Raw genomic sequence first — 23,990 nt, forward strand, 5'->3', positions numbered from 1 at the left:
TTTATTTTCTGCGTGGGAATAATCCCACCTTGCTACAAACGTGCTCATAATTTAGCAGTTAGCATATCGTAGTTAGATACACCATTTTCCTATGCCTTGCTAAATGTTAAGAAGTAAAATCTCAGTTACAAGATTTACACGACTACTGCGATCGTGGAGGTGAGTTCAAGCGCACACAGGCAAAACAGCCGACGTCGCTACCTGCATGCAGACCCTCCACGTGAGAACGCACTGATAAGCAGAGGATTGGCGTTCGTCCGGAGGCTGTGGGGTTTTCCGTCTTGAGAGGGAAGAAGTTACTTGTGGCACACGCATAGAAGCGAGACGGTGTAGCACTTTCTTGGCGTACACGTGCGATGCTGCGCGGAATCTTAGACCATGCGCACCTCTTTATCAACCCGGAACCCCTAGCCGTGGATTGCACTCGTCGGCGCAACTTCCGTCGATTGCTTATTGGGAATATGTAAAGGCGTCAAAACAACACCGACTCGAATGAGATAAGGCGAGGGATCAAAACACCGCTGCAAAGGCCGACTGGGGTCACTTTCGCGACGCCGGTGGATGCGTTCATCACTCGGGCAGCGACGATACCAAGTACGTGCCTGCTAAAGAAAAGTACTTGAGCGTTGCTTAGCAACTTTAAACTTGTGATTCCATATTTCCTAGATGGAATACGTTATGAATTTTCGCCCTTAAACGTTTTTTGCTGAACAACCATCTCAAAGTGAGTTTCTCTGCTGGTTGGGACGAGTTGTTTTCGTTTTAAGCCTCAAACCCACGACCGCACTCTCATAGCGCAACACCTTATATCAGCCATTACCCACGACGTCAGGTTGATTAAAGTTTGTATTCAAGAAGTATTACCTATAGAATACAGGCACCGGTCATACGTTTTCCGTTTTTGTTTGAAGTTTTTGTTTGGACGAATGCCTCGGTTCTAGCTGGTAGCGTACAAGGGTTCGTGGCCAGCAGACTACTACTGACACAGCGTGAACACTCGGGTCACTGCCGCGGGGTAAACAAGAAGGTCCACCTTCACCACTAGCTGTCGGAGCGGCGCTGCAGCTACTGCCTACAAGTGTATACGCTTGGGGGTTCCTCTAGGAAACAATCACATTTACATAAATACCCAAGGAAGTGGAGGGGAGCACAGCCTCCCCGGTAGCCTAGTTAGTACATGGCACCGAACGAGTATTCCGAAGGCCGTGGGTTCGGGTCCTACAAGGGAAGCATGTTGTTTTTCTCGAATATCTTTCAAACAGTTCAAAAAGTATAATTCAGCACGAAAAAAAGTTGCAGATGACATCTACGTTTGGGTCTTAGATGTACGACGCGGTAGCGTTACTTAGACTGCCAGGAAGCGTTTTGGAACGAAAATGATGCATTTACGATGTTTGCTTTACGAGCACTGAAGGTCAGAGAAGAGAGAAAGACTAGCGGCAACGGTGTTTAATCGCCGTGGCCCAGGAGAGAGAGACTGAGCCCCTCTGTGCTTCTGCGGCTTAACATGTGGGCGTGAAAGGTTGCGGCTGCGAGGTGTTGGTCAGTTTGATCGAGAAAGTGGCAGTGTCAGTGCTTCAAAGGGTTTATTCTGTAACGGATTGCTTGCGCGCGTTTCACGTATAGTTTCACGTGTGCTGGCGTTCTCCGTCGAAGAATTTGTTACATCATACGAGACCGATGTCCATATGCAACAGGGTGGTACGTTTCCTCGCCTATTTTACTTCAAGACTGGTTCTCCGCCGCTGTTTTAAAGGAGTACTGACACGAAAATTTTATGTTCCACTTTTATTGCTTTTAACGATGCTTAACGGTCTGGCGAAGCCGAAACAGCGCTTGAAATACTTCAGCGCTCGATAATTAATTATATTGAACGGCCTGAAAATCGTTGGTTTCAAATTCCCGCGCTTTCATCCCGAAAGGCGCATATGACAGAATCCCGGCGTGACCTCACCGCTTTGATGAAGCGTGCACCACGTTTGTGAAAGTGCCAGAAGCTCCCGGCAAAGTGTTTAAGCTCTAGTAAATTCATACGTCTGCTTTGCAGACTGGTATCGCGTGCCCGTGCGAAAGAAGCGAATGTGTCCCCGACGGCCCGTTCTCCCGTTCCCGCCGCTACCAATCGGGGCTAATGTACCCCTGAGAAGTCGCGGCAAAATTTCTCCGTCGTGGTATTTTAAAACAGAGCTCATATGGCTAGGATTCCATGTACGCGAACGTCCCGGTGTACTTGATACATTCACGAGGTCACCACCGAAGTCGCACGCCATTCGAAGCATGATTTCGACTGCAAGGATATACGCCTCATCAATTGAACACGCACCACTTTCAAGATCGAAACATGAATTAGACCGCTCAGACCACACGTATCATCACTTTGATATGCATTGTGAGCAGACTAGTTAATAGCCACTATATTCAAGATCAATGTGTGCGGGTATGTCTTTCTTAGAAATTACCGCCCGCTTTTCTGATGGAGGCGAAAAGCAAAGAAGCCCGTGTGTTCGAGATTTCAGCGCAAGTTAAAGATCCCCAGGTGGTCAAAATTAATCCGGAGCTCTCCACTACGGCGCGCCTCATCGCCTGCGTTGCGTCGGCGCGTTAAACCCCACAATCAATCAAATCGAAATTACCGCCGTCCACGCGGGGGAGAAAATAAAATTTGCCCGTGCCTTTCCAATACACTCCGTATCAATCCCATGTCGTGTGCTAAAAAACTTTGGGATAGTTATCAACTAGTTTGTGAGAGCACATGATGCACAAAAAGAACAGCCCAACTGTTGTGAATTAACTGGCAAGTATTTGATTCAAGGAAATAAAGAATAGAAGTGTATATGCCCCACATATATAGCTGAGACCACAAGCCCGAGCACGACCCGGGCGTCAGCAAGTGTGCCTTGCCCGGGCCGGCCAGTCGTCTCAAGCCCAGGCCGGGCGCGGGCCTGGTAATTTATTTCTAAGCGTATAGAATGAGCCCACGTGCGCGTGGCCATCCCTGCGCTTAGACGCTGAAGAAAATATATTTGGCTGAGCGCCCTTCGCAGCGGGCAATCAGGCGGAGCATCTGGCGTACGTGTACAGCGCTCATGGATTGAAATGCCAGAATTGAAGGTAAAGTGGGGCACATACTTCAGATTTCACTGTCTTCAGTTCACGTTACATCGGTGCAGTAATAGCGCGTTTTCTTTTATCAGAACTGCCATCGCCTTGTTTACCAGATTCTTGGCGACACCACGTGGTTGTCTCAGGCACAAGTTGGTATGCTGAAATTTTTGACGCAGCGTTTCAATCCACGAGTACTGTAGGTGCACTGAAATGTTTTACCCACTGGTTGCTCAGCGGTGCTATTTCTCTTGCACGCAAGTTCGATTCCCGGCCACGGTAGCCGTATTTCTCTGGACGCGACATGTAAAACACATGTGCATCAGTGTTGCGGAATGGGTATCCCCATTCCATTCCAATTCCATTCCGAGGAATAACAACTGAGCGTGATTTCATTCATTTCAATACCTCGGAATGACAGGTGCTCTAGTCCATTCCCACTCTTGCAATGAACGGACAGTACAATTCCATTCATTCAATTCCTCAACGTAAAAACTGGCTCAGGTGCCCTATCGAGTTACCGAGGAACGCAACATGAATCTGACGTTATAATACGCGTTGAAAACTGTAAAAGTATGCAAAATGTGAATTGTCACCGCAGTTGTGAGGTGGTAGCAGGTTGGTTACGTATCTCGTGCAGAACAACAAACCAGTGCAAAAAAAAAATTCCGTCCCTTCCTAACAAAAGCAGAGGGAAGTGGGGAAGCTAAAACTGCGTCCAACTTTAGCTGAAAGTGCGACTAACCGATCGTCCAACCTTCTAACACCCAAACCGCCACTGAAGAACGAATCCATGCGACGATATTTCGCGCACTAAATAAGCGAAACTATTAATGATCTGGACACCACTACGTGATTTAGGAGATAAAGGTATACCATTGTACTCCTTAATCGTGACCGGCGCGCGTGTTGTCTTTGGAACCGTTCATCTATTGCGATTTTCAAGTAAGCATTTTGACACAATGAAAGCCCAGTTTCAGAGACACACACACAGAGAGAGATAGAGAGTTAATTTGCGGTCCCCGGTTTCCCGCACGCGCAGTGTGTGTAGAGACCTTATCAGAAGTTTTCGGTCGAGCAACAGGTCTAAGGAAGAATATATTAGTTTTTTGTCACAATGCGATCGGTCCTACTAAAAAAATCTTTCGTTTTAAAAAGCCGCAGTGTCACAATGCCACTTTTTGCATAACTAGTGGGATCCCGCTATGTATTATAGTATTTTCACGTTAGCATGTTTTAACGGCTTGTTTTTGTGCAACGCGAGATGAAGCAGCTAGTAAGTTGATGTCTGCTGCTTTTTCCGTTCTGTTGCACAGCCTGTGGCGCGCTATCTTGCTAGCTGCTTTGCGTATACCGTCATACCAGCGTAATTACTATGCTGTGGATACCTCGCAAGCATGCCGCCAAGAGCTCGCTCACGTGTACACGCATTCGAAATGCTTACTTGAACAACTTAAGTGAGTTTACAGAATTTACTACTAATGCTACTGTACCAACGTGAGAGACGGGAGGGCAGCGGCACGAAACACCGTTAACAGTTTTTGCATTCACCGTTTTGAATTCACCGTTGAATTCAAAGTCGCCACCACCTCACGTTGACCTCAATTGCGCTTGTTTACTGCCCTGGAGTTACCTCAGCCCAATCCGCTCAATATACTGGGGTATTTATGATCCCCTCATTTAAGGTGACGGAACCGTATGCCGTAACGGGAGCGCTGTCAAAATAAAAAAGTATGGTGAGGCAGTTTGTTTCCTTGAACGCCAACCAATATGACCTGATCAAAATTTTGAAATGAGACCTTGCTACTTGAATATTGGCGGTGCTCCAACTTTTAAACCGACGACTAAGGTTTCAGTAATCAGGTACGTCTGTACGCTGACGCAAAGGCTATGTTCACAGAAGCACTGCAACCAAACAGTTTGGCAGAACTGGAGGAGAGGGCCGCACATTGAGATCGAAGCAAACTACGGTGTTGTGCTGCTGAGAGCTGTTAATGCACTCGCCAAAAAGGGCGCTATTGGAGCCAGAACTGTTAGAAACAAACGCCTTTCGGCAGCTGTGTGTTCTGCATGGTCATATAGTGCAATCGTATATCCCAGACCGTAGCCGTCGTAGCAGAGCGTGGAGGTAGAAAGCTCAGTAACATATCCCAAGCTCGCTTCTTACGCTTATGGCGGGTTCCGGGCATGCAAGTCCCTCACCCAAAATTTTCTTTTTGTTGTCATGGTTTTGATTTGCTGGAGCCACGGAGACCCGCTGCAACACACGGACTGAAGGTCGACAACTTGGCGCTGTATTCCCGCGAGATGCCTACCAGGTCGGCTTAAGAGCTACGAGGCTATATGTTGCGTGTCGTGTACAGCGGGTGGGATGAGAATGCCAAGCAGACTCGTTGTTTCGTGTTTCATGAGCAAACGCTTTAAATTGTTAGCTCCAAGATTTTGCAGCATCAGCTTGCCGTGAGAAACACCGCTGCTTCAGATGCGCGCCGTTCGTATCCCGCCTCCCCCCTGCTTTTGATGCTATTCCCCGTCTGCTGGCCTAGTCATACGGCCTGCCACTGAGAGAGACGCTGGTCTGCCAGCGGCGCCACAGACAGTTGTACAGAAAAAGATATGCCTCAAAAGGCCTGCCGAAGCATGAAGAGCCGAACTAACGGCTACACCGAACAGGCGCAGCTGCGCCGCTCGAAGTTCACTTGCACACGCGCTGTAACAGGCTGCTCGGATTCACTTACTGGAGATGGCGGGTATACGTTCTCGTTTTCGTAGCTGGTGCTCTTTTTGAGATATACCGACGCAGTCATCGCCACAGGCTAAGTACCCAGGACGCCCAGCAATGGTGACGCCGTCGTCTAAAAATCCCAGCTCCATTTCCATTCCATTCCGGGCAAAAGACGCTTAATTCGATTCCATTCCGGCATCTCCAAAAGGCGGAATGAATTCGGAGTCATTCCAATTCCGGAGTGGTAACTCCACAACACTAGTGCACATGGACATATAGCGTTTCAAAATGCGCGTGTTTTTTTTTTTTTTTTTTTTTTTGCAACTTTGGGTGGCAATCACATTTCTCGCATGTCTTGCAATGTATTGCAAGATTGCTGCACGTTCCTGTGCGCATAGTGAAAGCATGTTCTCTAAGAGTCTAAGGCGCTCATTTATGCATCTACCAGTCTGGGCTACGTAAACTCGTCCGCATGAAAGTGGGATTTCGTACACCACACTGTCCACACATTTCACAAACTGGTTTTCGAGCACTCTTTCGGTTTTGGGGCAACTCCATTGTTATAAATAAGTGAGTCCTTCAATAAACCAGTAGTTGCAAGTTAGCGCTTTGTCCTTGGGCATCCTTTCCGTCCTTCGTCTTTTTTTGCGCTATACATCCCTTAAATATGATCGATCAACTAGCCCAACAACGTACGTTTATAAGGCCTTTACGACCGCCGAATTCTGAAAGGCGGGTGGCAAACGCCTGTCGAAGACTAGTAGCAAGTCACTGAGGCTGAGCACTGCAGCAATGGATATGCACACTCTCTTTTTTGAATGTTTAGGGTCGTCTACTCTTGGTGCGAACGCGGTGCAGCGTGGCTGTGCTCCGCGCAGCGCCAGCGCTCAAGCCGCGGCCGCGCGTCGAAGCTAAGCGGCGCAGGCGCACGGGGGCTTGGGCGGCCGGGGCTTCGTGTTGTCTGCTAAAGCGCGGGAGCGCGCCGTGCTTGCTTTGCTGTGAAGCACGCCTAACTCTCGGCATGCGTGTAGCGTCTTAGCACGCCGCGACCGCGATGCGGGAAAGCGCACTTCACTCACTGCCACGCCTTGTGTGGTTTCTGCGTACAACTGAGGGCTTCTTCTTTTTAGTCCCACTATTCCAGTTAAATGCATGTCTTGTTGCAAACATTTCAGGACTGGTTTGGTTTGGTTTAATGAGACCCGCTGTGGAGGAGGGCTGCGTATAATTTCGGCAACCAGCATTGCTTTAATCTGCTCTGGCGTTACACAGCGCATGGGTGTCCGTGCATTTCGCCTCTACGGAATATCGCCCACAGCGGCTAGATTTCGATCCCGCAACTTTGGTCTGTATGTCTTTTGCCTTTTCTCTCTCTCTCTCTCTCTCTCTCTCTCTCTCTATATATATATATATATATATATATATATATATATATATATGTATATATGAATATCGTGCATCGTTGAGGCGGTTCAAGCAGCCTCTCAGCAAGCGGGTCTCACTCACCCAGCATTATTGCCCTACTCCGGCAGAGTCCTGGACTGGTCCCGGACTAGCCGGCTGCATTACAACCCTTCTTTCTGGTCCGACCCGTACTTCCTCCAATGGGCCTACGCAAGTAATGAAGCTGTGCACAGTTTCATGCCCCACCGTTGTGGAACCGCTTCTCCGTTCTTGAGGTTCGTAACTTCTGCACTCCCCTCTTTGCCGTCCCCAAACTCATGGCCTAGCCAAACACCACGAACAGAAAAATCAACAATATGTTCAATATGTTTTCATTGTGGATCAAATCCCAAGGACTGTCGACGTACCCCGTTCATCATCTCCGCCTTCCAGCACGGTACGACGCGAGACTACTGTTTTAAAAACGCTCAACCCACGCTCAACCTACGCTCAACATTGGACACTATGCTCCAATTTTCTGGTGTTCCCTCCGGAAGTAGCCTGTTGCCTCACCCGCCTTCGCGTTCTCGCTTCCCAAGATCGCTCAAAGCGCGCTATGGCGGCTCATACTAACATCGGCATGACTCTCTCTTACCTGCTGGCGACGCTGATGCGGGGCTGCAAATGATTTCCAAGCTGTCTGCTCTGTTCAAGGAAAGTATTATCCGACTATTATCCGAAGTAAGCCAGACGCCATATCCGGGCATATGGCCATCTGCTTTAGAGAGCACACGCAGAAAACAAAGCTTTGTTCCGTGATCCTCTTTACTTCGAGTGAGAGAGAGAATAAACATCTCTAGAGTGCAGTCAAGTCCTGAGATTGCCCCGCCTCGGGGGCTCAGTGGGTAGGGTGCTTGGCTATACTGAGCCCCATGGTCGATCCCGGTAGCAGGTGCCGCGTTTAAATAGAGGCGAGATGCAAGAACGCGTGTTTGCTGCTCGATACTGCAGCGTACGTTAAAGAGCCTCGGGTGGTTATCCGGAGTCCTACAGCGTCTTCATAGCCAGAGTGGTTTTGCGGCGTTAAACCCCATAACCCGAACCAAACCAGTCCTGAAATGTCCGCAACAATACATGCGTTTAACTGTGATCGTGGCACTAAAGAGAGGAAGCGCTCAGTTGTGCGCAGAAATCACACAACGCGTGGCAGTGAGTGAAGTGCGCTTTCCCGAACCGCGGTCGCGGCGCGCTAAGGCGCTACAAGCATGTTGAGAGTTAGACGTCCTTAGCAAGCACGGCACGATCCCGCGCTTTAGCAGACAACACGAAACCCCAGCCGCCCAAGCCCCCTGTGCGCCTGCGCCACTTAGCTTCGACGCGCGGCCGCGGCTTGTGCGCTGGTGCTGCGCGGAGCACGGCCACGCTGCGCCATGTTCGCACCAAAAAGTGAACGACCGTGCACAGCGTGTCGTTGTGAGCAGCAAAAGTTGAGCGTAAGTGGAAAGCTAATCCTTCCAGGAATGCTTCCGTGCTGATGCCGCATTCAGTTTGGAACCTGGTGTTCCCGAAACAATCGATGGCCTACCTCACAGCATCAAGGCCAAGTCACGAGGAAGGGAGTAATACATATTCTTGAGGTACACCGATAAGCCACTCAGAATATCTGAGTGCTGCGTCTCAAAGAAGTTTGGGGTGGCTCTGGAGCTGTGCACCAAGAAAAGGTCCTCTACCGGCAGTTTTGAGAGAGAAGATTGGAGGTTTTGCCCTAAGGCATTTTGCCACGTACCTCTTTCAGTGACTATGACCCTAATCGGGCATGTTTCCTTGTGAGTCTTGGCGCTGAAGAAGCATTTCGGGTGTGAACCTTTGACTTTTTGATTAAAGTAGCCAGCCTGCAGCTCAACTCGTGAGTCTCACAGAACCGGATATCATCCTTCTTGGCTCTTTCAGGCTTTTCTCCTGACAAAAGGCGAAAGTTTTCCGCAATCGCCTGATCCGCCTTTGCTTCATACTCTTCGGTTGATGCTACAGTGAAGCCGCCTTGCTTGTCCGCGAGAAGTATATAGCTTCAAATTGGCGTCCTGCAAGCTTTTCACCACGTTGCGCTTATTGCTGCGCCGACGTGCGCTCTTAGGTGCCAGTATGCCGACTTCTTCCAAAATGCAACGTTCTTTTTCTTCGCTCTTGGCTTTTTCTGCTGTGCTTCTCACCAAGGAAACCAATTCTGGTTTTTCCAGGTGCGGATGTAGGCAGTATTTTTGTCCGAATTCCAAGGTCAGGCAGAGCTGCAATCCCCGCTAGGTGAATCTCCTGTTTTTGTTTCTTGCAGCGCTCTTTCAGTCGGCCAGCGTTTAGCCGGCCGGCTGCCGGCGGGTCGTCGCATTTCGTTCGCTCAGTTTGCACGCTTGGGCCTGGAAGAATGTGCCTTTAGTTTGTTTTTTCGTAGACTGTATCAAGCTCTAAGTCCAAGTCGCTCCAGACAAGCGCACATGCGACGCTTCCGCTGACTGGTACGCTTGTAGAAAAATCTAAGGCCAATTAGAGGCGGGAGAAGGGTCAGCGAGGTTAGGCAGGTACTGAGGAATTAAAATCAACCGAAACCTTTATCGTACAGCGTAAAAAAAGATGCGGGAAGCACTTTTTGCGCGGGGTGAATTAAAACGCGCCGTCAGCAGCACGGAGTATGCCTGCTGGTTTTACTGGTGGTGTCTTCCGGCGCTGGCAATCATGGCATGTTCTTACGTACTGTTTGACCGATTCCAGCAGTTGTGGCCATGGTAGTACTTCTTGTAGATTCTTGCAAATGTGCGGGTGACGCTTAAGCACCCAGCCGTGGGTTCTTCATGGCATGCTTGCAAAATTTCCATGCGCATATAGTGCTGATGGTACGAGAAGCAGGAATTTCTCATTACTGTCGTCGTAGTTCCGCTTAAAGGGAACGTTGTCGCGTAGACAGTACGAAGCTATTTCTCCATATACGGAAAGCAGGGGTTGGTGCAGCGTTGTAATCTCGCAGGTATTCGATAAGCGGTCGCAGCTTCGCGTCGGCCAGCTGGCAGTCATGCCATACCCACGTTGTGGACGATCCCGATGAAGAGAAGGTCCTCGTCCGCCTCGGAAGGAACCGCGGAAGCTGGTACCCGTGACAAGCAGTCAGCACCGCTGTGCTTGCCTCCGCACTTGTACACGACCGTGACGTCGTACTCTTGTAGCCTTAAACTCCAACGAGCAAGTCACCCCGCTGGGTCCTTCAGGTTCGCGAGCCAGCAGAGGGCATGGTGGTCGCTGACTGCTTTGAATGGCCTGCCGTACAAGTATGGACGAAATGCGCTAATAGTCCAGATGACGGCGAGGCATTCCTTCTCGGTCGCCGAATCATTTCTTTCGGCTTTGGAAAGAGGGTGGCCAGCGTAAGCAATAACTTTTTTTCCACGCCAGCCTGCCATTGTACAAGGAAAGCACCCAATTGCCACGTTGCTGGCACCAGTACGAATTTCCGTATCGGCGGCGTCATCGAAATGGGCTAAAACTGGCGCAGTTTGAAGGCGGCTACGCAGCGTGTCAACTGCCTCTTGCTGGTCTTTGCTCCAGAGGAACGGAACATCATCTTTTGTAAGTCGCGTGAGAGGCTTCCACAAATCGCGTGTAGAAGGGCGAAGCGTCGCACGGCCTTCTTATCGGTAGGTCGAGGAAATGAAGCTACGGCAGTAGTCCTCTCGGGGTCCGGCCGAACGCCGGCCGCACTGGCAACATAGCCGAGAAATTTAAAGGGACCCTGCAACACTTTCGATAAGCGCTTTCACTCTCTCCTTCGCGTCTGGAACCACTACGCAAGCTATAGTTATCGCCAGCACGGAGCGGCACTGCGTGATTTGCTCGTCGCACCAGATACGCCTTCCATTTCTGCTTTGTTTTTGTGGCTTTGTTTTTAAAGTTGCTATCGAAAAGCGTTCATTGCTGCAACTGGAGGAAAACCGGCCAACAGCTGCTACATTCCGAAGAACGTCAAGACCGGGAAAGCATAGAGTTTCTTACAAGACACACTAGAGAGGAATCTGGCGCTAGCGTCTATGCGGCTCACATCAAGACCGTTTGTGTACTACATGTGTAGTCATGGACCCAGACAACGCACATACATCCTAGGTAAGTTCCAGGGATGTCCCACCTGGGAGTTCGGGAACTCCCAGGGACATCCCACTTAAGTTCCAAAAACATCCCAAGTGATACAAAAAAAGACCTCGCTGGGATGTCCCAGACTAGGACTTTGCTGGGAGGTCTGACATCCCATGTACAACAAAGAAAGGAAATTTTTGGGATGTTCCAAAAAGGTGCTCGTAGGTCCTTTTCAGGACGTTTGATTAATGCTTGTGGTTATAGCTCAACATTCCATTGCAATGGAGCTTTTCCGCCACTCAAGTGCACAATTAGAACTCTGCAAAACCTTGCAAACCATTTTATTGGACGAATTTCGTACATAACAGAGATCAGTGGCAAAATCAAGCAGCACTTAAGTCTTAAAGGTACACCATACACTTTTAATACCACAAACAAAAGTTCTTTTTAACTTGATACATGGCTTTACTTCTGTTTCTGACAATAAATTCGACTAGCTGAAGCAGAAGTGAAATTTCACATGAAAAATTTCTAAAGGTAGCACGAGTTATGTACAGAAAGATAAGAGTCTTCTCTTTTATATCAGAAATGTGCCATGCACCTGAATAATTCATTTACAAAATAGAGTGGGCCTAATTTCTAAGCAATTTATGGTATAAAGAATAAGGTCTGAAAGTGCTGTACTTTATGAAATACCAAAAGGTGAAACATGTTACACTACACAGGAAAAGCACATTAGTGCACAGAAAGTTACTGAAAACCATTAAAACGGCCATGCAGACAAAACACAAGTTTGCTTCATTAGAAAGATTGCCTCGATAGAAACATTTTGACACGACTTTAAAGGGGCCATGAAGACAAAATACAAGTTTGTTTTATTCGAAAGATTTCATGTTCTATAGTGCCCCCAGCGCTTGCCCAGAAGCAAACGATGCTTTGTTCACTGCGAAATTAATCAATTTAAGCTAAAATTTTGATTTTCACGCCAAGACGTGTGTTTGAATGACGTTTGCAGTGATATAAGAGCAGGTCTTTCAGCTAAAGTTGGTGTGGTGCGGAGACTTGTTTACTGTTAGTCACACCACGGAAAGCAGTCTTATGTTTTTTGGTTTGTTTGTGACCGTATTTAAACATGGCTTGTTTTTATTAATGGAGAAAATAATCATTTTGTGAAACATGGTGCTCGCTCGACAAATGTGGTCACGTAATACACCGTCGCTTGCGTCACTTGGCCAGTGTTGTCTGAGACAATTCCAAAGCCCCACAGTGCTATGCATCTAAACGAAGCGTAGTGCACGCAGTACCAACAGCAGTACGCAGAGGTACTTCAATGTTTACGTGTGCTTTCCTAACTTCCACTGTTTGTCCCACCATTCTTATCGATATAAAAAGAATGTGCCCTAAATTTAAATGAAAATAGCTCTTTGGGCATGCTTATGAACTCTGCCTAATTTGCGTTTGCCGGCCTCAGCCAATCGCACAGCTCGGCATATGACATCATAGGTTCTGCTGTGGTAAATGAGCTAGTGGGTCGCATGGCCATTCCCTTTTTTTCCTAATTATGTAGCTTATTTGAGTGAAGTTTACGTTAAAAGTGGTGTCAACCTGATTCTACCGAGGCAATCTTTTGAGGGAAGCAAACTTGGCCTGTCTCCATGGCCCCTTTAAATGTAAACGTTGCTCAAATAAGCTACATAATTAGGAAAAAAGGGAATTGCCATGCGACCCACTAGCTCACTTCCCACACTAGGACACATGACACCATACGCACAGCCGTGCGATTGGCTGAGGCCAGCAAAAGCAAAGACAAGTTAGGCAGGGCTTATAAGATTGCAGAATAAGCTATTTTCGCTTAAGTGTAATGCATATTCATTTTATAGCAGTAATAATGGTGGGTTGAAACAATAGAAGTTACAAAAGAAGAACCAGTGCGTATTGCTGTTAACTACTGCGCACACTATGCTTGTTATAGCAGCACAGCACTGTGGCGCTTTGGGGTTGTCTCAGACGACACTGGCCGAGCGGTGTAAGCGACATTGTCTTACGTGACCCTAATTGTAGACGTACCCAATGTTTCACGAAGCAATTAGTACCTGCCGTAATAAAACCAAGCCAGGTGCAAATACAGTCAAAAACAAAGCAAATGTGAAGACCGCATGGTGGCGATATTTAAGAGGATTGATGGTAAACAAGGCTCCGCAGTCCGCTGCAGGCAGGACGGCGCACTTGAAATTAGCTTGAAGACCCTTCCTTGTGATGTCATGGCAGACGTCACAAAACACACGATTTGGCGGGAGAATCAAAATTTTAACTTGAACTGATTAATTTCTTGGCGAATAAAGCATCATTTGCTGCCCGACACGTGCAAAGGGCACTACAAATACCCACATCTTTCGAAGAAAACAAGCTTGTATTTTGTCTGCATGGCCCTTTAATGTGGCAGTCACACCCCCTCAGGCCGCGCGGCCACTTTTGAACAAATACGGGGCTACCGTAAGGCATCGCTTTGCACCACACACACATAGAAATCATTCGAAAGGCCAGCTGATCTAGTTCTGATTGATATAAAATACTAGTTCTAAAACCTACTGCAAATGAAAAAAAAAAAAACTTGTAGAATAAAATTTTGGATCACGTGTACCTACATTCGAAAAGAATTATGTAGAACTATTCAACGTAAAGGGAGGACATTTGCTGTGTGCTTAGAAGACATGCAAATTGGCCACATGATGACAAATTTGTTCTCAGCCAAAAAGGTTTTCACCTGTCTGCTAAAAGGCAAATAAATGCTAACAGAAGAAAATTGATGAACAGGTAACATTACACGGCTTAGAGCAGAAGAATAACACTTTGCACGTGTTGGCTGCATGCATATTTTCCTACCTTTAAAATTTGGCTGCATTTTGTTACCATTTTACGCACTGAGGTCTAAATGTGGAAATATACGTGCATGCATACTTATGAGTTAGCGTTGAAAATGTGGGACCGTGTAAGGATGTATATTGCGACATTTTAACCTTGGCAATTAAAAAATTCCAAATAAATGCAGCCAAATTTTGACGGCAAAAAAATCAGTCTACAGCCAACATGTACAAAAACTATCACTGCTCTGCACTGAGTCATGTAAATATCAAGTAGAGAATTTCCCTTTTTAGACTTTTTTAGCAGAAATATGAAGAAATTTTGAAACCAATTGAATTCCATCATGCAGCCACTAATTGGTATGTATTATGAATGCACAGCAATCTATCCAATTTCTGTTGAATTGTTTTCTATAACTTCGAAAATACAGAGGCAAGTGAAGCAAAATAAGATTTCTCGAGTTTTAAATTTGAATTTGTCTCTCATACAATAAGATAAATAATATTGATATCACTCAAACTAGACAGGCTGCACTTTGTAATAGTACATTAGCCATGTATGTGGTGTTAGTTGACTCACAGCAGAGACCATACAAACGTCCAAATGGACAACCACACCCTGAGGGAGTACTGGTGCCATGCACCTTATTCTGGCATGATGCCCCGAAATCCGTAGTTTTTTTACCACGTAGTCGCTTACCACACACACACACAAAAAAAAAGTTTAAATTAGTGTCAGGAAAATATACATGAGCAATCAAGAAAAAGAAAATCAGATTAAACGACTTTCATATCATTCCTTGGGAGTCACTGCATTGGAGCTCCAAGGATTTTCTAGTGTGCCGCAGCTCTTTCTGCAGCACATCAGAACCGTGTTGCTGTCTTCTTATCCTTTGGAGTTCCTTGTGGCTGGGGAGGCTTTCCATGGCCCATGAAGCTGCCTGCACATTATTTAGAAAACAACTTGTAATAAATTCAATGAACAGTGCAGACACCGGCTAGCTTGAACACTGGCTAAGGAAACACAACTCGAGCATTACCGAAGTGTACAGATAAACATTTACCCATGGTGATTTCACACTATGGGTAAAACGGCATGCTTACGAGTACAAGCTGAGCTTCGATGATCTCTCACAATGCCCTTCCTGATACATGCTCTCGTGATTGCGCTACAGTCAAAATAAACCTCGCGGCCAGAACTCACAACACTAAAGCAGCCCGCTGCCACGCGAAACCTTGAGGAGCTTGCGGGTTGTTTTGCGCAGAAATTTGATGTGTAATGGAAATTTTGCTATTTAGTTCTGTTTCATGGACATGACCTTTACATTCCATGATTGCCCAAACATTTCACCTGCTTCAGATGTAAATGAAACAGTTTTTCTAAATAATTTTCAGCCAAGAGATTTTGAACTGGCTCTTACAATCATGCTTGTTGGCACAACGCATCACACACATGCAAGCTACTGCAGCCATTTACCATTAAACGTTTGTCAAATGCGCCATTACATTAGTCTTCCCTGGGACCCAATGGTGCAAAGCACAATGAAATATAACAGAGTAACAATAACAAGGACGACACTAGACACGGGAGTCGCAGTTTTCTGGTAATGCCCACCAGGTTTAAAGCTGCCTGTAAAAACTGCTAACTGCATCTCTGAGTGTCTGCTTACTGACAAGAGACTACAGGAAACTGGCAAAAAAAAAAAAAAAAAAGAAATATAGCTGCTTGGCAGTTAAAGACTGACTGCAATACCTATATTCAGAGCATATTGTGCAATGTGAGAAAGATTACAAACAAAATGAGTGAAAGGTTGTGTTTACTGCTCATGAAAAATTGTTAAGGCTTTTTAAGAGTAACCGCACTGTGAAGTCAGTCTTCGCAGCCCTTTAAACATGATGCACAACTACCCCCACAGTGCCCTTCTTTAAAACAGTCGTCAAAGCGGCCCAGATCTGGGTATTCAAAGCGGCACAGATCACGTTGCCATTTGTTGCATAGTTTGCCGGAATTCTCTTTGCTGTGGAGGTTGTGTAGTCGCCAACATGCCCATCTACAAACGGCCGCAAAGTTACAGCAGCAAGCCACATTTAGATTGCAGCAGTCATTAGCACATACAAGGGCAGGCGATCACGCGAGCTGAGTAAATTGAGCACATCACACACTGACATGCTACTCAGTGAAAAATGTTAAACGCGTAAATTATAACGCATAACGCCTGCGCTATGCCGCTCTATCATTTCTGAAAAAAAAAACGAAAAAAAACGCAGTCAGTACTGAGGGCTGTCACTGGACTGTCTCACGCGTTGACAAAACCCGAGACGTGGTTTTATCTAAATACATGCGAGAAATGAGTGATTTCGTTCCGGGTAGCGCGGGACTGATGATTGAGGCCTAGAACCAGGAACTAAGCTACGCGAAAAGTTTTAGTTAGTCAAACTATTGAGGCCCAATAATGTCTCTTTGTCTAGAGTTGTTCTTGCTCGGCTTTCCGGCATCTGCGCCGTTTTTTTTAATCTGTTGCAGTGATGCCCTTCTACACTAGTTGTATAATAAATTCATGTAAAATAATCAACAGCTAGAGGTACAAAACAAGTTGAGCGACGCGAAACAGTGCAGCAAGCGTTGCAACTTCTCCCGCCACCCCGGGGGAAGCCTTTCGACCGTTTCCGCACTGAGCACCCACCTTCAACCACAGAGCAAGAAATCATGCATAAAACACAAGAGGGGCATTGGAAGGGTTTAAACACCGAGTGGTCCATATAAACAATTTGCAATAGTCACCTTGTGAAATGACGTTCCAGCAGCACGGGAGCACGGCGCACATTTCCATCCGCGGGCGGCCATGTTTATAAAACTGCGATGGCTGGATCGGCTGAATCAGTTTCGTAAAAAGCTCACAGACGTCTCTAATGGTGTAGAATAACAACGAAGCTTTAAAAATGTATTGAGGTATAATTAAAATAAAATAGAAATTTTAGTTTTTAACTTATAGTTTGAAATATTGTACATAAATACGAAATAAAATGGCAACAAGGCAGACCCAGAACCAAGCAGCAGGCCATCTGAGCGGGGCGGTTCTTTCCTCCCTTAGAAAGTTGCTGTGCTCAAAACAGCGTTTTCATTTGGTTTAATCAGTGTACTAGCCTTTCTCTGAAGCACTTCCTGTAACAATCACGCGCTACCTGCGGGTACGCGAGGCATTTGCTCATGGAGGAAAGAAAAGTTTTTCTTCCTCCATGCATTTGCTTTACGGCTGTACCTCCTTCACGCGCATTACACGCGCCTATGCGTTTTATTCATCTATGCACAAAAACAAAACATTGGGCTGACCGAATCAACAAAAAGCACGCATGCGCGTCCGCATACATCCCAATCACAGCCATTCGTGGACATTTTTAGGACACTCCCAGTGCGGAAGTCCCAGGGATGCCCATAGGCTGTGCTGTTTGGGACATGGGATTTAAGGCCTTTTTTGGGATGTCCTTAGGATGTTTGGTGTTGTCTGGGGACCGCCATTACATCATGCGCTCGCCTTAGTTTCATCATTGACTCGGATTGGAACGCTTCAGTGGCCTGTATATTCGAACACAGTGCCACAAAAAACGCTAAGATTGGTGTGTTATTATATAAGGGGAAAAAAACAGGCTGTTTTAAAGCTAAGGAAAAGGAAGTAAAGCGTATTTCCGCAAGAACGGTTGTGCCTACTATGCTGCAGTCCAAGCTGGTACTGAACAACAATGTCAATATTTTGGGGAAACTCATTAGAGACTTGTTTTATTAATTTTACCATTATTTCGGGTAATAAGTTGTTTGAAGAGTTTAAAAAGCTTTTTAAGCGTGCCTATGAAAACCGTGAAAACTCGTCTTCGTGGTGAACCGGTGCGCCGACCGTCAGCTACAGCTTAACAAAACTTGTTGCTGAGCGAGTTGGTTTATACTCGAAGAAAAAAGAAAACGTGGCGTTAAACAGTCGCGGGCGAAGACCATATAGAACAGATACAGGCGCCCGTATGGTGTTTACTGCTGCCTGTAGCTCAGTGAGCATGTCTGTTGTCCTTGAGTAGTTTCTGCCCTCGCACCATATTGTGACGTCATCGGCGTATATAGCAAATCTGGCCGACGTTCCTTGTTCACGACTCTTAGCCAATTTCGCCATGAATATATGTTGAAGAGGACCAGTGCAAGGATGGATCCCTGTGACACTCCCTCGTCGTTGTAATAGGTGTTAGGTGTCCATCCGGGGAGCTTGCTGTTGAGTTGACAGTAAGGGGCGGTTGTGAAGGAAGTTTCGGATCCATATTTGTGCTTTTTTGCTGGGAAAGGCTTGAGCAAGTTCATTCAGAATTGTGGTCTGATTCTGTCGAATGCCTTTCTAAGGTCCACAGTTAAGACGTAGTCGGGAAGTCCACGGTCGTAAGGAAATCTGTTGATGATGCGACGCAGCACCCAAAGGCAGTCCTGCGTTCCCAAATGCGGCCGGAATCCAGTTTGGGAAGGGTGAAGGCAATGTTTGACATATTCCAAGTGGTATTGTATTCGGTTGTTAATAAGGCGTTCGATTAACTTGCCCAAAGTAGGTGTAAGTGATATGGGTCTTAGGTTGGAAACTACTGATGGGTCTTCCAGGCTTCGGGATTAGGTTGTTCGTATGTGCTGCCAGGTAACCCCGTCGTGTCCCGGGGACGATTGCAGTGCGGAGCTCTGTCATCGTGAATGGGCAGTCCAGTGATGAATCTTCGTTATCGATGTCAATGATGGGGAGGTAGACACTAGGTTGTCTACTAGCAGTTAGGAAAAGCGTCGAGATATTCTCTCGTTCCACCGTCTCGGGATCGTTGAGAATAACGAGATGTGCTGCTTTCCTTTTCCCGCCATTCCTCTGTAAATTTTCCAAAGTTTCGACAGGCCGCGTTCATTTCCTAGACTCGAACATAGCTCTTGCCAGTGGTCGTTAGGAAACTGTCGCTGGTACTCTTGAATTAGCTTGTATTGCCGTCGTAACCTCATGAGATCGAAATGGCGTTTTCCCATTGTCTGTATTTGCGCGGGAGGTGTTTGGCACGCTGCCACAGATTGGCCAAATGGTTGTCCGTCGGTGTGTCAGTCGAGCAGGTGACCTCTTCATTCGAGGCTCGCGAAGCATTTTGGATGCGCTCAACCAGAGTATGAAAATCTTTCGAAGTGCAAGTGGTATTCTTCCTGCCGTTAGCATTCGCACGGCCTCTTGCGAATCGATGATGATGATGATTAAAGGCCTCCCCTTTGAATCGGGCCCGGGTGACGGCGTGCGCCATCTAGCCTATCTTAGTAGTTTGAATTTAAATTTAGTTTAGTCCCTCAACTCGGATTTCTTTTTAATTCTGTCCTGCAGCTACCCCTGGCTGGGATGTAGGTATTACTAAGCAGCGGCTAGAGTATTGGTGGAAAAAAAGCAGGGAAGTCGATAAAATGTACCTACTGCTGACTCCATCAACTGCGAAGCCCAGTCAGTGCCTCAGGAATCTTTTGGTATTGTGGTCGATCGTTTCTTTATCCCTGCCACATCCCACACATGTCTCATCCTGTGACGAGTATTTGCTCATGTAAGTTCGAGTTCTCAAGCAGCCAGCCCGCGCCTCAAAGAGCAACGCACTACCTTTATTGTTGTCATAAAAGTTCTCTTCCCGGATCTTTTGTTTGTTTGCTTTGTAGATTCCCAGTGATTCCTTCTTTTCCATCCTCACTTTCCACATGAGCGTCTCTGTTTCCTTCACTTGCTTTTTAACTGCCCCCCATTGTTTATTTGCCGCGGTCAAGTTATATGTAGTCGCCAGCTTTCGCGTCCTCTTCCGCCATTGGGTGTCCACACTTTTAAGGCACAGGTACCTGTGCACTCTGGCTGCCCAGTTCTTCTCATCTAAATGTCTAAGCCGCTCCTCAAAACGTATTTTACTTTGCGCTTCCCTCGCCTCAAATGAAGCACAACCCATATCGCCTTGTACCGCCTCATTTCATCGCCTTCTCTTTTTAGAGGAGGCCATGTCTTACCACAGAACAGGGAGGTGTCTTGTCTTACTACGAGCGCCAGTTAGGAGGCGTTGGCCAGTGGCTCCGGTATTGTGAATCGGTAATGAGACTGACGCGCCGTCTGCACTCTGGCTGAGCAACGAGAAAGTTCGCGGTGATCTGCAAAGCCTACAGATGTCGTTGTCGTCGTCGGACACGCCGGGTCTGCCGGGTCGGTCGTCGGTGGTTATCAGCGGAATATTGTGATGTGATACCGTACAGTGCCTCGTGTGTTTAGTGTTGTGCTTGCCTGCTAGATAGCTTTTCGCTTGCAGCATACGCCTTAGAGACCAATAAGCGCTAATTCAACGCAGGCTTGTGCCGAGGTGAGTCCTTGGCCACTCGTCGTTTTTTTATCCGTCTCCTTTGCCTTCGTTCCGGGCGCACACTCATTTCTCATCCGCATAAATAGCCAGCGATCCGTACTTAGCGCTCGTCGCACTTACTTCTGCGAGATTATTTGCGAATGCAAACGTTCTCGTGTCGTCGTGTACAGTCACACTTATGTGAGAATTAACTCCAAAACAACTAGACGCTAGAAAAGTTCAACAGGTCATCCCCAGCTGTGCAGGTGGCCCCTTACCAACGTAACCATCATCACCAGCATATGTTCCTGTAAAGACGTGAACCGATAACTGCGAGGATCGTAGAAATAATTTACACGCAGCAGCAGTGCTTGAGACGGTGTGCCAGTGGCAAAAAAGAAACCGTGGCATCCGTGACCTTTGTGGCACTTCGATCAGTGATCGTCTTGTGTTCGTATCGCCTTGGCAAGGTGCGCGGGTGACGCGCAGAAGCAAGGGGGTGTATCTCATTTCAGTTGTCTACCCGATAACTTAGCCGATTGGTCCATAGAATTGTCGCCTATTTGGCTGCTTTAACGAAGGATTTCAACTGTAAATTCGATCGGTTTACGATGTATCAAAACTTTTTAAACATTTTGTTGTTGTTGACTTCACGGCTGCACTGCGTAGCACAATTTATGTTAACGCACTTATGTACGCCGTAACTGCTGACTTGAAAGCATGCGACGCTGGCCTGTTTTTATACGCCGTCGAATCCCGCTGAACGGTCAGAATGAGGTCGCGCGTATGGACTCAAGGCCCTCCCTGGCATTTGCCAACAAGCACGGGCAATCTTGCGCCAATTGTGTACTCAAGGCAAAAGTGAGAGCGTTCATTCTCGGTGCCACATCCTATTCACGTCGCCGACCCCTTCGTTTCGCGCCAAACGCATTGGGGTTTTTTGAAATCCATCTTGGGTGGTGGGTGCTTCGTGTATCGTGTGCAACAATTTCTATAAGTGGAGTTCATTTTTATTTTAATTGCATTTAGCGGTGTGCTCTGGCCGATCGAACTCTTGGCGGTATTTTAAAACCCGATTCGGCATGCTTTTAAAGTACTTTAGACGTATCGAAGGAAGACGAAAGAAATGCTTGTCGCATCTACGTTTTCCGCGTGTGGTCGAACAGTCAGACAGTCCCAAGAACATGACCTCGGAATCTCTACGCGGATGTTGTCCAGGGACTAGCTCTGGCGGGGGGAAATCCGCCATATTTCACCATGTAAACAGAATGTTTCCTTGTCTATGCAATCGTCATTGCTTTCTGCTGAGGTGGTTCTCTATGAGCAGCATGTTGTGAACTTTCTCGAGAAACCAGAAAATGTCGAGCTGCGCAGAATTTTCTCGAAAACCAGTACGTGATATATGGGCCCTTCTGAATTAATATTCTGTCATACTGCAAAAAGTCACTTGATCGTACTTTAGTAGGGTGAGAATTGCATTAAAAAACGGCTTCTCTTGAAACAAATGCACCTGTTATCGTAACCTGGATTTTCTAAAATGAGCCATTATCATCTGCCTCGTGTCTGGAAATGTTTTCGTTACCTAGGAGACTGGCCGCTCCTTTGACAGATAAATATTTGCTTACTGGCACACTTGGTCAGCGAAAACAAACCTGGTGTGAGCTTGATTACAGATAACTCCATTGTGCTTGTGGTTTGGTGCTAGAACATTTTTCAAGGTGCTGGCAAACTTTCATTAGTCCCTTCCTGCTTGAGCCGTCATTTGTGGTTGCAAAGTAATCGTGTTGAACCCGTAAGCCAGCACTGCCAATCTTCTTAGGTCCTTTTAAGCAAGGCTCCTTGTTGCTCGTTGTCAGAAGAGTGCAGGCAAAGTTTACTTGACATGTAAAAACACGAAAAACATGGACAAAGAAGAAATAAGTACTGCTGTCATACTTGTTTCTTTTTTGTCGTGTCTTTTCGGGCCTCTATTTCTCAGTAATGTTGAACAAACTTGCCCACATTAAGCTGTTACTAGGCGAAGTTTATCTCGTTTGCAGAGGTATAAGCCACCTTCATTTCTTGGGGTCAAGGAGGTTTGTTAAAAAAAGTTTATTAATGCTGTTCAGCCATTTTCTTCACACAGGTTTGCCCCATTTACTAAATGGAGTCCTCGTTTGAGGTGACTTCTCTCCACTTTATTCTATGTACATAAATGCACGAGCACAACCAAGACCACCCCCACAAGGCTTTAGTATTAGTTATGAAATTCCCTTTGCTGTGGAATGGTGGCCTTTTAAAATGCTGGATTCCTCAGCAAAGCCCCTCAGGTTTGCAAGAGCCTTTATCTGTTGAGCATTGGACTGGCGCCTGGCCCTGGAACCTTCTTGAGGAAAATGGGGTCCTGTCAAAGTTTTCCACAGTGCTAGAGAAAGAGAGAGAGAAGTAATGTTTAAATAAGAAGGCAATGGTAACTAAGCCGTTAATTGCCCAACTTGCTATGCACGATAAGAGAAAGAAAAACAAGAAAGGTATGGAATGATGCTTACAAAAATCTGACACACACACACACAGCCTCACACTCATCTATATCACACAACCTTGCCCAGCGCTTGGAGTAGGCCAGAACTAATACGATATTAATGAAAGAGTTGTCGCCATAAAAATTGCATAATCTTCTACTTGTGCATATTTGCATCATACTATTATACTGAAGTGCTAGACTAATTGGTTTGCTTGGGCTGGTTGGTCGTTGAATTCTCCAAACAAGTAATGCAGTAAAAATAACAGCAAACAACAAAAAGACCTTTCCTTTTGGGCAAGTGCCTCGGGATCTGCACGAGGGGAGGTGCAATTTTGTGTACATAGCAAGGCAGCCTCGCTTATGCACTTCTGTGCATATTTCTTTCCTGTTTTTGTTATTATAGATCGTCTGTCATTTTTCTTACTTCGTTTTTTGCAATTGCACCCAAGACATGGCCAATGTTGCTAAGTGGGTATGTGCCGGAATAGTGTGAAGAAGAAGAGGAGGAGGATGATACTTTCGTATCAAGTGTGGGCTCTCTTTTCGACTTGTTATGGAATGGCAACAGTCGTCAGCTGCTGCAAGTGCCGTAAGGAATGCTGCAGGCTGCAGCTTATAGCTATCTGTCCACATGGTCAGCCAGCAGGCAATGCATGAGAGGGGAAAGAAGCAAGTGGTGGGATATATTGGTGGGGGAAAAGCCTTGGGTTAGCGATGGAAGGTAAACCTGGCAGTAATAGTAATGCCTATTGAAGTGCTGAGCCTGTAACCGGGGCTCAGTGACTGTTGGCCACATGGTCATGAGGTCAATAACAGCTATAAGGGCTGTACATTTGATGAAAATAAAGTACTCGAATGCGTGGCATTCGGCAGTCGTGGAAATATTTCAAAGAATTTCGGTTAATCGGGAGCCTTCCCAATGGGTCTAGCGGCTGTGAGTCATTGGGGGTAA

At 46.6% G+C, this 23,990-nt stretch overlaps 1 protein-coding gene across 6 annotated transcripts in view; it reads left to right on the forward strand.

Moving 5' to 3' along the window:
• The first annotated feature begins 393 nt into the window (after nucleotides 1-393).
• The window catches only part of Ctr1a (Copper transporter 1A), a 56,088-nt gene continuing 32,491 nt past the window's right edge, over nucleotides 394-23,990 (forward strand). Inside the window, exons 1-2 of one of the 6 annotated variants that reach the window (XM_077685060.1) lie at nucleotides 394-594; nucleotides 7,360-7,506. The gene's annotated coding sequence lies outside the window, so the exon portion shown is untranslated. Of the gene's footprint in view, nucleotides 595-7,359; nucleotides 7,507-20,366; nucleotides 20,557-21,244; nucleotides 21,397-22,236; nucleotides 22,328-23,990 lie in introns of those variants that run through there. The other 5 variants (XM_077685054.1, XM_077685048.1, XM_077685081.1 and 2 more) reach the window with 5 other exon arrangements.

The sequence above is a fragment of the Haemaphysalis longicornis genome, unplaced genomic scaffold (assembly GCF_048455015.1).
Source record: "Haemaphysalis longicornis isolate Haplotype H1 unplaced genomic scaffold, Haemaphysalis longicornis Haplotype H1 scaffold_1, whole genome shotgun sequence".
NCBI classification, from domain to species: Eukaryota; Metazoa; Arthropoda; class Arachnida; order Ixodida; family Ixodidae; genus Haemaphysalis; species Haemaphysalis longicornis.